The 13,416-nt window shown below is 38.9% G+C and overlaps 1 protein-coding gene across 4 annotated transcripts in view; it reads left to right on the top strand.

The window, feature by feature from the left end:
* Positions 1 to 312: 312 nt before the first annotated feature.
* Positions 313 to 13,416, top strand: part of LOC141555627 (formin-H-like) — a 192,450-nt gene continuing 179,346 nt past the window's right edge. For 3 of the 4 annotated variants that reach the window (XM_074288645.1, XM_074288646.1, XM_074288647.1), the window contains exon 1: positions 313 to 401. The gene's annotated coding sequence lies outside the window, so the exon portion shown is untranslated. Of the gene's footprint in view, positions 402 to 2,703; positions 2,811 to 13,416 lie in introns of those variants that run through there. The other variant, XM_074288644.1, reaches the window with a different exon arrangement.

Genomic DNA, 13,416 nt, shown 5'->3' with positions numbered 1-13,416 from the left:
TACTAAAGTATTTAAGGATTAAGAGGACTTGGAATCAAGAAGACTCCAGATTCCAGATTCTAGATTTCAGACTCCATCTTTGACCATCTTTGTGGTGGGTTTCACTTAATCTCTGTTTACATTAGTTTCCTCAACTGTAAAATAAATAATTGTGTTGAGGAATGAGACACCCTAACAGCGTCTGAGATTCCCAAGTCTGTGTTGCAAATTTTGTGAAAGAATTTGTAGTCCTAGTCTTCAAGTTAAATTTGCAATAAAAGGGTTTATTGTGACATTGAGAATTCTTAGTGGCCTAGGTTCCTGATTAGGAAAATAGCAAAGAATTGAGAGACCGAATACAGCTTTATGCCATCTCCTATCCCCTAAGGCTAAAAAGGACCTGTTGATTCCATGACCTAAGGGTAAGAAGTAACCCCTGGATGAATCTAGGGTGATAAGCTAGAAGCAGGGGTTCTCAAACTATGCCCAGTGGGCCAGATGCGCCCGCTGAGGACATTTATGGGCACACTGGGTTATGGCAAATGGGCTGAGGGGTGGAGACAGAGTGTGAGTTTTTGTTTTTACTGTAGTCCAGCCCTCCCACAGTCTGAGGGACAGTGAACTGGCCCCCTATTTTAAAAGTTTGAGGACCACTGCCTAGAGAGTAATCTCAAAACAAATTAAGGGTGGAGGGTGGTGGGCTAAAGAGTTAATTTCCAGGTGAATTAAAGGTGGTGATTATTTTAGTTTCCCCAAGGCTAGAAGGTAAGGAATAATCTCCAGGGGAAGTAAGAATGGTAGGTGGTGGGCCAAAGCCAGAAAATTCAGGATTTCCTGACCCACCCCCTCTCCACACAAAGATCAGGGGACCAAAGAGTCCTATTACATCAATAGTTGTCTCTTTGGGTTGTTGAAAGGATCAAAGCAGATAACATTCACAGCATAGTGCCTCATACATAGTAAGTACAATTTAAAGGCTTATTTTTTTTCTTCTCCCTTTCTCCTTCCAACCCCAATAAAAGAGGTCCCAAGGTCAGTTTACTCCAGGTGCCAGGGAACTACAGGTTGTAAAGTCAGGCTTTTAGAGAACCTAGCTTGTACCTCAGCATCTTGGGTAATGATTGACACATCATTTCTTCCCCCTCCTTCTGGGAGGGTATTACAGGGGGAGAAGGCTCCAGGAGAGGGGTGCCACTGTAATAAAATTCTGAGGATGGTGGTCTTGGGTTAGCTCAGAACTCTAAGCCCTGAAAAGAAAGCATTTTGTCTTTCTTCCTTCTTTTCTCTTCTTCACTCCCTTGCACAACCAAGTGTTTGAGCCGTGGCTGCCTCATTGGATCTGTTTTCCATCCCTCTTGTGACTAATTCTAAGCAATTTCATCTGCCCCTCTTCTCCTCCCCAGTCCTATGACATCTATTAAACAGTTTCCTACAACTAAGTCTGGCAGGTAGTAAAATATTATTGTATTCATTTAATAGATGAGAAATTAGACTTGGAGATATGAACACACTTTCCAAGAGTTACATAATTAGCGAGTCTCAGACTATGAACTTTGACTTTAATTTGAACAGGACCATGGCTTTATTGTACTCTTATCAGTTAAGCTAATGGCACAGGATATCTTAGGAATAAAATGATTTAATAAGAGGACAGTTTATATATTTCAGAGATCATCAATCCATAAACATTTATTAAGTTCCTGCTATATGATGCACACTGGGATCACAAAGACAAAAATTAAGGGTCCCTGTCCTCAACGAACTTACATTCTAACAAGGGAGATAACATGCACCCAAACCAAACCAAACTGAATGTATAATCTTGTCAGGAAAGTCACAATTACTTGGGAGGCATTAAAAAAGGCTTAATTTAGAAAATAGTACTTGAACCGAGCACTGGAAGAAATCAGGGATTCCTAGAGGCAGAAGTTAGGAGAAAGTCTGTTGCAGGCAGTGGCGACACAGTCAAAAAACAGAGAAATTGCAGAGTACTGTGCAAGGAACAGCAAGACCAGCTTGTCTAAAGACTACAGTTCACAGAGGCAAGATAAATTCAATATAATTATGTGGGTTTGAGATGCCTATGAGACTTTGAGTTTGAAGTGTCCAATTGTAATGCTGGAAAAACTGAAGCAAGATAAAGATTAGAGAGTTTTTAAATATTTTATTTAGATTTCTGAGAGGGAGAGATTGTGCTGGAGGCATGATGTCCCCAGGGCTGATGTTCAAAGCATCTAGCAGGGAATGTGAGTTTTCAATGACATATTTATAGCTCTTAGCTCAGGTAGTTAAACAAAGGCAGGATCGGTTGGAGTCCAAACTCTGGTGAGTAGGAATCTCCAGGCAGGGACCATCAATCCGGTTCTGACAGGGTAGGGGGGGTAAGACCATAAATTCTTGATGATTTAAGAGGAGTTAGGAACCAGGAAGTTTGAACTCCCCCTGATCTTAACTTTATATGTTTACAATTTATAACCTTAGAGTAACTAGCCCTGATTTATATCATTCCTAATGAACTGGAGGGGGTGGTTTGCAACTAAGGGAATTGAGGCAGAACAATTAAGGGAAACTGAGGCAGGACAATTAGTGAAACTGAGGCAGGACCATTCGGAAAATTGAGTCAGGACAATAAAAGGGAACTGTGGCACATCACAATGGGTAGTTGATGTGGGACTATAGTTTAGGACAAAGCTTATATTTGAATCTGTAAGTCTTGGAGTCATCTCCTAAACTCAGGAGAACTGATAACACCAAGTGAGAGACTTCAGATGGAAAACAGAAAAGGCTTGGCAGACTAAAATGAAATAGAATAAGAAGGAGTTATCAGTAAGGTAAGAAGAAAACTGAGTCACAAAAATCCAGATAGGAGAATATTCAAGAGGAGACAATTATTAACAATTTGAATACTGTAATGAGGTCAAAAAAGATAAAGGCTGAGAAAAGGTCATTTGAATTAAGAATTAATTATTAATTTAAGAAATTATTTACATTAATTTTAATTAATGTAATGATACATTAAGAAAAGACACATTGGAAGCCTTTTTTGTAGTGGCTAAAAACTGGAAGATGAATGGATGCCCATCAATTGGAGAATGGTTGGGTAAATTATGGTATATGAAGGTTACAGAATATTATTGCTCTATAAGAAATGACCAGCAGGAGAAATACAGAGAGGCTTGGAGAGACTTACATCAACTGCTGTTGAGTGAAACGAGCAGAACTGGGAGATCATTATACACTTCAACAATGATACTGTATGAGGATGTATTCTGATGGAAGTGGAAATCTTCCACATAGAGAAGAGCTAATCCAATTCCAATTGATGAATGATGGACAGAATCAGCTACACCCAGAGAAGGAACACTGGGAAATGAGTGTAAACTGTGAGCATTTTTTGTTTTTTTTCCCCAGGTTATTTTTACCTTCTGAATCTAATTCTTCCTTTGCAACAACAACAACAACAAAATTTGGTTCTGCACATATATATTGTACCTAGGATATACTATAACATATTTAATATGTATGGGAATGCCTGCCATCTAGGGGAGGGGGAGGGAAGGAGGGAAAAATTCAGAACAGAAGGGAGTACAAGGGATAATGTTGTAAAAAATTACCTATGCATATGTACTGTCAAAAAATGTTATAATTATAAAATTAATTTTAAAAAATAAATTAATTAAATATGACTGACAAAAGGGGGGGGAAAGATTTAGGATAATTGTTTTTGTGGATGGTAGGACCCATAGAAAATTTCTTGGGTGGCTAGGAGAACCTCCCCTCTACCAGAGCAGATTACAACTTGTCTAATAACAGTAAATAAGTCTTAGGAAATTACCTCAGACATATTGCAGGCAAATGACTTGCCCAGGTTCACATGGCAAATAAGGATCCGAAGTGAGAATGATGATCAATAATAATAGCTGCCATTAATTTGGTGCTCACAGTTTCCAAAGTGCTGTAATAGATTATCCCATACTCTGTGGAAAAACCAGGTGATGCTTATCTCACATGAAACTATAAAGGTGGACCCTCATGAAATGAGCTATTAAATTGCATTAAAAATGTTATTGTTGTTGCTTGTCCCTTTGTTCTCAAAGAGGACCATGGCATCAGGAGTTGATATCATGACATGAAAATAAATTGGGTTGAAATTAAGGAGGGCTGTGCAAATTCACCTGTCTCACTTTTAGCTCCTCATCCCTCTGTGTCCAGTGTCAAGATATAGATCAGGACAACTGGACATGGCCCTCAAGCTCTTCACCTTTTTAAGCTAAAGTCTGTAACAGATCTTGGTTTTTACTGAGGCAATAATCCTTCCGTGATTAAGAAGTGGTAAGAAATGAGACAGAGAATAGTCTTTTCAGGATGTCTGATTTTTCATTTTTGTTTTGTTTTGTTTTTTCTCCTTTTCCTTCCCTTCCCTCTATACACATAAGATATTATATTCTTGCCTATGGGTGCTCTGACCAAAAGAATATAAATTTTAATTGCTGAAACTTCACAAGATATCTCTGGGTTTATGGGCTAGGACTATGCCTTAAACTCAAATCACTCTGGCTCTCATTGGTTGATCCCATCCTTACTTGATTATTTTTTGGGTACCGATTGGCTCAGAGTGAATGTAAATATCAATTGTTTTTGTTTTGATTAGAAACTTGGGAAGTCTTTTTCTCCAAGATTAAATTTTTTTTAATCACTAAAGATAGATTTTTCAACACCCAAAAGTAAGGTTTTCAACACTTGTAGGTTGGAAAATTATCTCAAATGCAAACAATATTTTCTCTTTCTCTTCCCCTCAACTTTTCCTTTGCTCCTGTTCTTTATCTTGGCCCAGGTTTTTCTAGGCTTTATCTAGCATTTTAAGAATATAAAATATTCAATTATATTTCATTACTCTATTATAAATGCTACTTGAACTCTGGCTCCATTCTGAATTTAAGTTCTGAGAAAGTCTCCCAAGTATAATCCCTATTTCATGTCACCATTAACATTCTTCACTCTTAATCTTGCTTTGTGTGAACCAAAAGGAAAACTCATTTACATTATATTTTAAGTGTGTTGACTTTATGAAACAGAGAGATAATAAAATACAGCAGGAAGACCCTCAAAGACCAGCAGAGCACATGTAAACAAAAGGGGACCAGCTCCCCTCAGGGAACTATTGGGGCCTGCTAACCTAATTCCTGTGGATTGGAGTGACAGTTCCTCTCTTATTGCCAGATGATACAAATTCCCTAGAGTCTGGTAAAAATCCCACTGCAGGCACACCTGCCCTGCTTTTTCTCCTACTGTGCTTGGGGACATCTGGCTTTTGCTTGTGGGAAAAGATTTTCCTAACATGGATGCTATTTCACTGTAGAATCGTACATTTGTTGTGAAAGGCAGGAAAAAGAATTGTAGAAGAATCTGATCTTTCAGAGTCTGTCCATCTACCTTCCAGACCCAGAACCCTAGGGTCCTGCCCAGGAGGAGTCATTTATCCAGCTTAGCAGCAGAGTCAAGATCACTGTAGAGGACTGGTTTGAAAGCCACAGTGGCAGCTAGGGAGAAAACCTTGCCAGCTGGTGGTGGTGGCTAGGTGTGGGTCATCTCAGAGCTGACAGAATTCAAATCTCTGTTCAGAGCCACCAAAATGTTGAGATTTGGGGGTTACACAACACAATAATGGTCTATAAGATGATATCCCAAAAGCATAGTGAGGTTATAGGCTGATGTTGATGGTCTCAAAAGAATTTGAAGTCTTAGATATCCTCCAGATCAAGGGACAAAAATTTTTAAAAGTGGTTAAGTTCCAAAAGAAGTTAGCTGACTAACCCCAAAAAGATGTTAGCAATAACAAAGAGAAAGATGACACGAGGTAGGAGTATGCTATTGACTGATAAGCTAGACCTAAAAAGGAGATAGCTATTGTGACATTTAGCAAGTGGAATAATCAACCCTAAAAGGTTAGCTAAAATAAGAAGATGCCATAAGGTAGGCTTATGACAGGCTAACCCTAAAAAGAGTTAGAAAGTTAGAGAAATACAGTTAAGTCCTTTTAGAGGGGAAATTTAACCTGGAGGGTTGACATCATAAATTGGATTTTTGATTGGATACAATAAAGGTGAGATTATGATTGTTGTACTATAGTTCTCTTTAATCGTCCTGACTCAGTTTCCCTAAGTTCTGCCTCTGTTTCCCTTATTGTCCTGACTGAGTTTCCCTGAATTGTTCTACCTCAGTTTCCTTAACTGTTCTGCCTCAATCTTCTTAGTAGTAAAAATCCCCCTCTGGTTCATTAAGACTGAGGACCATTTGCTATAAGATTATAAATTGTCAATGTGAGGTTCAAGATGAGAGGGAGATCAGATTTCCTGGCTCCTAACTCCTTCTGCCCTCAAGAATTTATGGCACTGCCCCTCTAAAATATTCCAAAAGATAAGACTATCCCGGATACCTCATTGACATCTTTACTTCTGTTTATTCAAACATCCTGACTCTGGCTTCTAGTAAGAATTTATAGCCTCCCCTCATCCTGACAGAACCAAATGGTTCTGTAAAACCTTTCATACTCTTTTTCTCTTTCTTTGTTCAGAAAGGTATAAGAGGACTTGGGATTCTCCCATTCGTCATTGGATACTTTGAGATGAGAGTCCTGTCCAGTCAATTATGCTCTCCAATCAATAAAATATTAAAAACTCTCTAATCTCTATCTTGCCTCAGTTTCTCCAGCATTACATTTGGAGGTCCCACTGAGATAATACAGACTGAGAATGGGATTAAAGATTAGAGATTAGAGACCTCTTGGCTCCCACCTAGGCCTGAGGCGGCTCAGGATCTGGGTCTATTTCTTGAGAAAGAGCAGCTCTCTGGACTCCTCCAGAGTCTCCTGGAAAAGAAGCAGCTATTCAGCCACAGACATGCCTATAGATCGAGTCGGCTATTGGGGAGAGTAAGTTTACATGTCTGTTTTAGGACACCTGGCCTGCCTGTTCTGTCTGTTTATGCTATAGCATCTGTATTCTTAGAATAACAACATGCCAACAGGCATCAAATTCTGAGAAGGGTATCATTCTGGGATGCTGGAAGATATCCTCTGGGTTGTCTTATGTGTTATATGTTTGTTTAATGTTGTAATTACAGTCTGTGTGATGTGTTCTGTGTTCTGTGTGATGTGTGTTCTATGTTCTGTGTGATTTGTCTGTTTTGTTAATTAAGAGCTCTATTAAGTTCTAAGAACAATGATTAAGAAATTTGGGAATTGGTTATTTGAAAATTTGCTTGTGATTTAAAATTTTTTAACCTGATGTACTAATTTGTAAGTAAATGAATCTTGGCTATTTTAAACTGACAGGAAAGTTTTTCCTTTAAAGCAGTTTTCAGACTCTGCTAGAGTAAAGAGCAATAAAATTCAAGCTCTGCCTGGACAGATAAGAAAGATGCTAATTGCTGTCAAACTAACACTGGTTGCAAAAACTTTTGCTAAAAAAAAGCTGTTTGGTTTGATTCAGTTTATTTGTTAACATTGTAAGTTATGTTTTATGGAGTTATCTAGCTATTCATTATATTGTGAATCTTAAAAGTTTTGAAGAGAACTGGAAAGAAGAATGCAGGTGATTTAGGAAGGATTGATTTGTAGGAACAATTAAAGATTTGGATGATTTTAGGGAATAAGAGAAGGTATTTGGGAGTAGGAAGAAGAGGTAGGGAAGGGAGAATAGGGATCCTTTGTGTTCAAAGGTAAAGATTCAATTCACCCTCCCACTACTTTCTGCTACTTTAGCAGTGGAACAACTAGTTAGGAAAGTTGGAGATTGTTTAAGTATGTAGCAAGAGAGAAGGAGAAAGTTGGGAAACTGGTAGACTTGGGAAGAAACTTGATTTTGGGATAAAGTGAATAAACTGATGGGCTAAATCTTGAGAAGGAATCCTGTGTAGGAAATTGAGTGAGGAACTTGAGGGAATTTTTGTCCAGGGGTGCAGGAGTGGGGGAAGGGTGGCCACATGGAATCCTCTCCTCCCCTCATTCACCTAAGTGTGTTTCTGCCATTTTTTTTTTTTTTTTTATCAAGTTACTGCCAGTGCAGCAATCTTTGATTTAAAGGGACAGGCTTACTTTTAGGTTAATTGATTGAATATTTGTTTCTTGATACATAATGGTTTTTCTTGCTTGAGGAATAAGGTCATAAATGTGATCCATACTTTGGTAGGATTATTTATAAAAGTTTAATTGCTATTTTTAAGAACTTTTTGAATTCTTTTATGTGGTATTTGGACATTCTGTATAAGTTTAAATTGATTGTATTGTATTGGGTCAGGATCTCTAAAAATAATAGTTTTTTCTTTATCCTTTTGAAAATGTTTCTGTCATGGACAATATGCAATTTGGGACTTTTTCCCTATGTATTTGGTATTTTAAAAGTAAACTGATTTGTATGAATAACGTTCACTTGTGAAACATCTACTTGGATATGATAATTGTTTAAGTTATGAACTTATTGGGACAAATTCCTTACTGCTATCAATTTAAGGTTATGATAAATATTTGCTTAGGGTTTATCTGAAATATGATTAATGGAATCTGTTATTGGAGGTAAATTTTCTTGGGCTTATAGTTAATTAGTTAATGCTATTTAGGAGTTTTAAAGCTCTACCCTCTGAAAGTTAGTGGGACAATTGATTGGAATGAAACTGGATTAAGGCTATTATATCCTGTATGTGGTGAAGGTTGAGTTTTAACTGCCTATGTTATAGTTATGTTCTTGCATTTTTTTTCCTCCTGTAACTATGATCAGAGCAATGGTCAATATACTTGTTAATGCAATTCAATTATGTCATACCTTGCTATTTTCAGTCTGATTATATGTAATTATTGTATCCTAAATGCTTAGGCAAATAAGTATTTAGCCTGGTCATCTATCTGTTACTGGTTATTTGTATTTTGCTTTTTTTTTTTAAAGGTTTCTAAATGATAAGAGGACAATTAACAATGATCTGTAAGACCTACTTGCTGTTAAGACTTGGGACTAAAGCCATTTGCCTGGCCTGTAAAGCAGTCATCTCTTCACATAGGAAGCTGCCAATCTATTTTGGCCTCTTCACATTTTGCAGCAGTCTTGTGGACCAGTCTTTCTATTTCAGGCTGTTCTAAGCTTTATTTGTTAGATTTGTGTTTTTTGTTCTAGATTTTGGTCAAATTACAGATATTGACTTGCTTCTGGGACCTAGATCAGCTTTGATCAGCTTTGATTGTTAGTGGGGCACACCCACCCTCTGCATAGAATGAGAGCCTCTGACCATTTCTCAGCCTGCAGCAGTTTGAGATGAGATCATGGACTGGACCCTTCTTCTAGTGTACTTTGGACTGATATGGGAACTTCGGGAATGATTGGTGAATGACTGTTAAACCTTGCTTGGATTATCTATTACTGTGCGTTTAAGATTTGGGATGGGATTTGTTAAAACTGTGTAACTATTGCTGTCATATTTGAGGGATTTTTAGGAAACTTACTGTACTAGTCTGTTATGTATAGAGATTAGGATTCCCTCTTGGGATTCATATGTGGAATGTCATTTGATAATTCCTTTCTGTGAGGAAAAAAAAGGGGGGGGAAGAGATGGAACATTGGGGAAACTGGTATATTTTTCTCAAAATACCTGAAAGAATGGGAACCCCTAGCTCCTATTCACTTTGCCTTAGGTACTTCTGCCCCAACCCCCATTTCACTAGTTCAGATTAAATTTGAAAGTCTTTTAAACAGTCCTTTTTTATGTTTTAGCTTTGGAACCTGTTATTCTGTTAGAATTGCCCTGGTAGACTCATTTTGGGGATTTTTTTTAGAAACAACCAAAAATCAGACATTTGTCCTGGGACTAGCAGTCTCTCTGATCTGTTTCTTTAGTCCTGTAACCTCAGTTCATTAATTAGTATTTCAGCCATTTCAAAGAACCTTATAATTTGATATCAGGCATCTAAAAGTTTGGCGTTTGCCATTGCCTGCCTTGATGGTCTAACTGTGTATAATCTGTTCTGCAATCTGATCTTTTCTGCAGCCCTGTCTATTCCTCTGGGCAGGGACAGGTGAAGCTACTCCAAGCCTCACACTTCTCCCCTGGAGAGGGTTGCCCCTCTGAATGGGCCTTGAGCCCTTGAGCCCTTGAGCCCTGCTGCTCTGTAAGCAGAGACTGAGTTAAGTGCACAAATGACTGCAGACCACCTAACTCACAGTGAACTGTCCATCTCAAACTGGATTCTCTGGCTGAGATGGTGCCCCAACTGCAGAGTACCTGACATGCTTGCAACAGGGAGCCTTTGTACAGCTTTTAACTCTGGGGTTATCAGGGAGAGACTTGCACTTGCCATGAGTCCTTACATTTTTCTAGTTTTATTTTGATTTGCTTAACATAGGATTACTCAAAATTATGGTGCTAAGACCTTCCAGGTATTTAGAGGAAGGTGATTCAAAGATTTGAATATTTAGAAGAGAGAGTGTGGAATGTTGTGCCACAGTTTTTTTTTTTTTAATTGCCCTGACTCAGTTTCCCTAATTGGTTCTGCCTCCGTTTCCCTTATTGTCCTGAGTTTCCCTAAATTGTTCTACCTCAGTTCCCTTAACTTTTCTGCCTCAATCCTCTTAGTTGTAAAACCCCACTCTGGTTCATTAAGACTGAGGACTTAACTTGGAGATTGGGTCTGTGAATTTTTTTGTAATACCTGCGACACTGACCTGGGGACCCCCAAACACTGTTATTGTCCCTCATCCCTCAAGTGCTATACCCTATATCCTAACTAACCTACCCTCTATCACAGTCCCAATAAGCAGGGTTCTATTCCTTGGCTGAAATCAATCCAAGCTTACATTGTGCTTTGGAAGAGTTCTTAGGTCAAGCCCAAATCAACCTCTGTGGTTTCTTTCATTTATTTCTAGTTTGATTATCTAGAACCTAACAGGCCAAAAGCCTGGAGCAGTGCCTGAAGGTACGTGTTTGGGGCATACCAAGACCAGTGCCTGGCACTTATCTGATCTGGACCCTTCAGAGACTGCCTTATTAATCAACAAGGAAACAATTGTTTGCTTTTCAAAGTGCTAAGTACTCTACTAAGCACTGGAGGTACAAAACCAAATGTAGAATATAGTCTCTGCACTCAAGGAGCTTATATTCTAAAGGAGGATGGTGAGAACCAGGGTAGTCGGATGGGCATTAGCAGAGAAAACCTAAATCACTATAAACAATCTGAAAGCCTATATAGACCCTGAGACAAAACAGAGGAGGTTTGATAGGATGCCTTAAAAGAGCCATTTGTTTAGTAGGGCCTTTTGGTTACAGCTCTACTTCAGGTTATAATATAAGGGTATGAAAATATAAAGAGGAAGCTCTCTGGAATAAATGGACTCCATTTTTCCACCATCCTCAGGAGTCCCACCTCATCACTTCTTCACTAGAAAGGCATATTTTAATCACCCTGGCATGGGGGCTCTAGAAAGGACACAACATCTACCCACTCCCTATTTTGTTTGCTTCTCTTTAGAGACTGTGATTGAAATCAATCCACAACTAAACAACTATTTGCTTTTCTAGTTCCAGGCATTCTATTTAAGTCTAGGGGTAAAAAGACAAAACAAAAGCCCCTCCTCCCCCAAGATGCTTCTATTTTAATGCAGAACATATGGAGATATTTTGTGTACAAAGTAGATACTATACTCGGTATTGTAGGGGAGAAAGAATAGCACCTAGGGTGAGCAGCTGGGAGGAGGGTGGAGAAAGGCAAGCCTTCCTTCAAAAGGTCCCTGTTTGGGACTTCCTTCCTCAAATTAACTACTCGGAGACACCTTCAGATACAGAGAAAGCATTTATTTAGTCCCTGCAGGGAGAGGCCCAGCACACCTGGGAGTCATCCTAGCTCCCAACATGTGCCTGACCTGACAAGCCAGAAACAGGGAAGCTGGTTAAATAGCAAAAGCCCAACCCTTTTCATTGGATAGACTAAAAGGAAGTAACCATCATTGACCAATGGTCACCAATGTTGGCTATTTCCTGTTGGTCACCGTCACTTCTTGTAGTTGACCTAGGGTCTGACATTTAGAGATCTCTAGGCCTCTGAGAGCATGTGACTTCCTATAATGTGAGCCCTAGGTCTGATCTTCCCACTCAGCAGACCTTTGGGAATAGGAATCATGTGACTTAGGCCTAAGGTCTGACCTACTCCATCTCACAGACTTTTTGAGAAAGCTTCATCTGGTCTCATCATCTGGAACTGAATCTTGATGGAAACCAGAGATTCCAAAAGACTAAAGAGAGGAAGAAGAGGGCAGCAGTGGGGAAGGGGAGTGGAGGAAAAGGCATGGAGATGAGACATGAAACATCATGTTTGAAGAACAAGAAGGGCTGGACCCCAGAGTGCCAGGATGTGTAAGAAAACTAACATAATAGGGAAAAGGATTCATTATGAAAAGATAACATGCCAAATAGAGAGAAAATGACATTTCATCCTAGAGGTAACAAAGTCAGTGGAATTTTTAGGATCTAGACTGTCTTTAGAGCTTTTTTCCCCTTTCCTGTATATTTTCACCTTCTTGGTGTGACTGCGCATTCTAAGCATAGACCTTGAAAGTTTTACTTTGATTCCTCCCATAGCTTCAATATTTGTCTATATTTCTTTAATTGAATAAAGGAGAAAATTAGTGATATTTAATGATATTCTCCTGACTCATCTGCCTATTTCTTCTCTTAGCCTCTGAGATTTAACAATATGTGAATAAGAATCTTTAAAATAGCTTTCAGAACAGTACTAGCTCAGTGGTTGTTGTTCAGTCAAAGGAAGATACTTTATTCAAGCCCTCTAAGTCCAAAAGTAAAAAGTTGCTCTTCCAAATATTCATACTCTTTGAAAAGAGCCGATTGCCTCCTGGGAAGAAGGTATTGTATCAAACTGTTGCCTCCTAGTGGCAACTAGCAGCCAGCTTACCTCTCCCAGGTCTTTGGATGTCTCTGGTCATGACCAGGGTGCGATACCCCAACAGAACACCCGGACCATCTTGTTCATTTGTAGAAGTTTATTGCCTGGATTACATCTTGACTCTGCCCCCAGTTTCCTTGTACACACACATATATAGGGCAAATGCTAGTTAGCCCCAGCAACTAGCATTAATCAATCATAAGGGGAGAAGTGTGCGTGCTCAATACAAGCTTCCTTATCTCTGGAAAGGAATGCAGAACTCACACCCCGATGGGTCTCTGGGACGTAGGGCCCTAGTTACCCTGTTTTGATTTTGTGTTTGTTGCCTAGGCAACATCAAACAACATGACAGAGAGACCTTGAACCAGATCAAAATGTAATTAGCAAACACTTAACAAAATGAATAAAAACAAAACATGTATAATACATTTTAAAACTCAAGTCAACATGTGAACTGCATGGGTCATTATGTATGAATTAGTGGCTCCATTTCTCATTGG

Source organism: Sminthopsis crassicaudata, chromosome 2, assembly GCF_048593235.1.
Source record: "Sminthopsis crassicaudata isolate SCR6 chromosome 2, ASM4859323v1, whole genome shotgun sequence".
NCBI classification, from domain to species: domain Eukaryota; kingdom Metazoa; phylum Chordata; class Mammalia; order Dasyuromorphia; family Dasyuridae; genus Sminthopsis; species Sminthopsis crassicaudata.
The sequence above is the reverse complement of the archived record's forward strand: the minus strand, read 5'-3'. Positions and strand labels throughout refer to the sequence as shown.